At 40.1% G+C, this 4,542-nt stretch overlaps 1 long non-coding RNA gene across 1 annotated transcript; it reads left to right on the top strand.

The window, feature by feature from the left end:
* Positions 1-240: 240 nt before the first annotated feature.
* Positions 241-4,203, top strand: LOC122153384. Its single transcript, XR_006165283.1, has 2 exons — positions 241-1,444; positions 3,126-4,203. It is a non-coding gene; the product is annotated as an uncharacterized LOC122153384 (long non-coding RNA).
* Positions 4,204-4,542: the final 339 nt, after the last annotated feature.

Genomic DNA, 4,542 nt, shown 5'->3' with positions numbered 1-4,542 from the left:
AGATAAACACTTCAGTAGGGCTTTTGTCTCACATAACAGTCCCATAAGCAAAGCAGCTGAAATTTCTACAGGGTTGGTGCAAAACTGGTTGTGTAACTGTATTCAGAAAATATCAGTGATTCACAAGCAGAACAGAATGATGCACCTGCAGGGGCCCGTCTCAGATCTGTTTCCACAAAGATGTAAAGGAACAACTCTTTCTTTTCAGAGCTTGGTGTTTGCCTTTTTTTTTAACTGATTTTTACAGTGTTAGAGGTCAGATGCTTCTCTGCTAATCAGATCCTTGCTCATTGTGAGCAGGCAGTTGTGCAGGCTGTAAGTTAATTATGTAAATCACTTCCAGCATTTCTAGTGCATTAATGTAAGGTGTGTAACTTTAATATCATCAATAAGAAGCAGGATCTGATGGGTTTGGTCTTTGGAACTAACAAATTAAAGGCCAGCCATCTTCAGTTGCTTCAATTTGGAACAGATAAAAAGTTATTTGTAAGCATTTGGAAAATAACAAGAGGAGTAGCAGTTACCATGGATTTATCATGTAGAAACCGCAATCAGATTTCTTTCTATGATAGGCTAACAAGACTCATAAATAAGCGAGAAGCAGTAGATATCAGATATCTGGACTCCAGTGAAATTTTTGTCTCATGATGCATTCTCATAAACTCAATAGCTGAAATTCCTACAGGGTCAGTACAAATCTGGTTTCATAAATTTTCAAGGCAGAAAGGTGGCTACAGGGATCTAATCTAGTTTGTTCAATGTTTTCACTAACAGCACAGATGATGGAATAGAAAATACACGTATGAAATTTGCTGATAGTACAAAACTGTGAAGGCTATAGTTATAATGGAGGATGGGATTCAAATTCAACACAAACCTGACGACCAGAGTGATGTTTTGAGGACTGAAACTCAACAGGGACCAGCACAAAGTTGTACACTAAGGCATGAATGATCAGGCGCACAGATACAAGCTGAGGAGGAGCTGGTGAGCAGTTTTCCCAAAAGGATCTGGAAAGTAAAATGGATCACAACACGCCTTCCATCACCTGGGGCAGAAATGGCAGTTGCATGGATATGGCTGGAATAGACCTTTATCCTGATGTAGATCCCTGCGCTGTCGCTGTTTGGAGCAGAGACCACAACCAGAAGTCTAGAGATTTTCAGTCTCTTTATAGTTTACTCTACAGAGTTGGCAGGCTAGAAATATTTCTAAAAAGGGACTGAGGAAAAGCAGATACATTCTCCCACACTAACTTCAAAACATCTAGTCAGCTGGTGCAATGCACAGAAGCATCAAAAAATACAGAATATTCCACAGCCAGCTGTGATGGGGACAGGGGAGGCAGGAGGGGCTGTAATTCAGGTGGCAGCTCCCAGCACAACGATCTGGCACTCACAACCTCCAGCAGATGCAGCTGACCTCTGAAGAAGACAAATGACATGTAAGTGCTAAAGGACTTTTTTATTTTTACATGGATTACATACCATATACAGTGTGCTTCTTTTGTAACACAACAAAAAGGTTAGTCCATGACTTGAACGGAGGCCAGGCTAGCTGCAGTCATGTTAAACACAAACACAACCTATATACTATTTAACTACATGGAGTTTACTCACACAGTTCTTGGGCAATTGTTTTGCTAAAGGTGGACAAGAACTTGGCTTGCGCAGACACTGCTGCGGATTCCCATCTACCCCAGATTCATTGACATTTATCCCATACTCACTGACGTCCACCGCATATTCGTTGACATTCATCCCACATTCATTGAAAATAGTTGTAAAAGGGGATGTTGCTGTTGTTGCAGAAGGAAGAATTGAACTCCCAGCTCCAAACAGCAAAAGCATGGTTGAAGGTGGGATGGATTAAATACTGGACTGATAGTTTGCATAGACAGAAGTTAGAGTGAGAAGGGTTTACAACTCATACAGAGTGAATCCTCTTGAACTTGTCTGTAGAAGTCTTTTAATAGTTATACAGCTTAACATCAAGTTTTAATGAGCAGTTACAGCAGCATGCATAAATAGAGCCTAAATGTTGTGAGTCCTTCACCGCTATGGTTACCCAGTGATACCTGTGCCAATGGCTGCTGCTACCCACAGGTAGAGAAGGCCAAGCAAATCTGAAACAACAGGGGATCTTTTCCAGCTTATTCCACTGTGGTATGTGACTGTGTGCTTTATCAATCAGAAAGCCAGCTGCCTCCTTGGCGGCTGCACTGCAGCGAGGGACAACTGGTGAAGCATGATCTGATGTGTTAGGAGTAGGTTTAGTTAAATGAAGAGTCTGTCCCATTATCTTTCTGAAAAACAGTCGGCAGACAAGCTTGCTGGTGTTGCCTCTCAAAAAAAAAATTATGCTCTGAAGCAAAATGTTTTGAAAATATAATATACTTTAGTAAACATGCCTTTAACTGTCTAGGGATGAGTTCCAGCTAATCACAGCTACTTTCCTTTGAGCCACCAGCCTGCTTGTAGGGAAGGCATGGAGAGCAGGCCAGCAAAAATGTGAATTATTTATGTTCCTGCTGAAAGCATGAGTCTTGTCACTAGAGTCTTGCTTGATTGAATGGATCTGCAGAGACAGTTTCTGTAGCAACTCAGAACCTTGCCCAGCAAAATGTCACCCAGTTACAGGTAACACAGCACAGTAATAAATATCTGCCTGGGTAGCTGAAGATGACACAAGTGGCAGAGTAAAACATATCTGGGTTTTGAATCCTTCAATTTCCCAAAACCCACCAACATGTCATTTCAGAAGGTGTGTTGGTAGCATGTCATCTGGGGTACTGGTAACAACCTAGCTGTGACAACATGGGATTTTGAAAGATTACACAAGCCGTATGTGGGAACTCAGCACCAGAAGTCTTTAGCACCAGAAACACAAGCTGCTGTGCTCAGGCTCTTACCAGCAGCCCAGCTAGATAGAGTTAGTGTGAATAAAGACACAGTTCCCAAAAGCCTACTGTCACATCTTGGGGTGTTATATCCACATACCAAATACTAGGTTTGATAATATTGTCCAAAATATTTGAGATCTGTTTTTTATGCTACGGTATTTAGTGTAGATTGACAAAGGCAGGAATGTGTTAGTTCAACAGTTTCTTCCCTATCTATCCTTAGCCTTTGATCCTGGCTTGTTGCTGTTTCTAGTCTTTCTGCCTTCTTGTAAAGATGAACCCATCACAATGAAAATGTTACGGAAATTACAAGCTGCCAGAACTATCTTGCAAAGCTTTCAAGGGCAATATAGGTTAGTATATTTGTCTAGAAATACTAAACATTTTTTTGTATTTAAATTTTTCCTAATTATCAAACTATCAAATGATCTTTTACTAAATACATTCAGCTTAAGAATTTCTAAGGTTGTGAAACCCAAACCATATTAGAAAAGTTACAATATGCAGAATTTCATAAGTACAGAAATGTTAGATCGTTCCTTAATCAGGCACCTCCGATTCAGCCCTATTTACCACCAGACACTGGAAGAGTAAACTGCAATTTTTTGTGATTTCCTGAGCCTGTAATTCCAGTGCTTCCTACATTTCAACCTTATGAACAGAATTAGGCTCTCTGCATTCGGAGTAACCTAGGTGCTTAGTTCTAAACAGGTAATCCAGTTATAAAACGCTTATGGTTATTTGGTCAGAGGTCACCAAAGTACAACTCTAAATGTGAAGAAAAGTGGGGGAAGCTGCATGAGACCCGTGTAACCTAGACAAGAAGTAATCTGACTGGCAGACGACAGAGGCCTGGTTTATATTTAAAAGTTTTGCCAATTTAGCAATACCAGGACTGTAACAACATTCACCAATCAATACAGCTCTACTGGCAAAAACCTGCAGATGTACTTTCAACGGCAAAATATCATTTGCAGTGCTGATATAAGCAATGCATAGTTATTAAAGGAATTTAAATTGGATCCTGTCTCTAGGAGGGTTTACCAGCTCTTCTGCTGTAGCTACATTGGCAAACTTTCTAGTCAAGGCTGTTCTACAAATCAGCTACTGAAGAGTGCAAGGCTGATGACAGGAGAGCTGCTTTGGAGGCCTGACGAGAGCGTAAAGCTTTTCGCCCTTTGGGAGGCCCACAGAGAAACCCTGTCTGCTTCCTTAAGTGAATCTCGGCTGGAGAACAAAGGACTTCAGCTCATATACAGAGGGGTAATTTACATCTCATTAAACCAATATTTAAAAATCTACACTGTGCTTGTTTCTTTAGCGTCTGTGTTTTTCTTTTCCAAACGCGTCAAAAAGAATGCTTTTTTTTTAATTTTTCCAGAATGAAAAAACAGCAACAACATTTCTGGGTGCCTTGAGATCCTTTTTTCTATGCTTGCCTGGCTATAAAACACTTTAATTTTATTAAACTTCCCAAGAAAATTCAGCTCAAGCATAAACACAAGTAGGAGTATTTTCAAGTACAACTACAGATGTTTTGGAACGTAATAAATTCTTGAAAGTCTTCTTACCTTGATGTATTTTCTCATGTAGTACTATAATTTCACAACTATCCAGAAAAACTTAATTATCAGCTGGTG

Source organism: Tyto alba, unplaced genomic scaffold, assembly GCF_018691265.1.
Source record: "Tyto alba isolate M040663 unplaced genomic scaffold, T.alba_DEE_v4.0 Super-Scaffold_2, whole genome shotgun sequence".
NCBI classification, from domain to species: Eukaryota; Metazoa; Chordata; class Aves; order Strigiformes; family Tytonidae; genus Tyto; species Tyto alba.
Note: the sequence above shows the minus strand (reverse complement) of the source record. Positions and strands in the feature narration are given on the sequence as shown.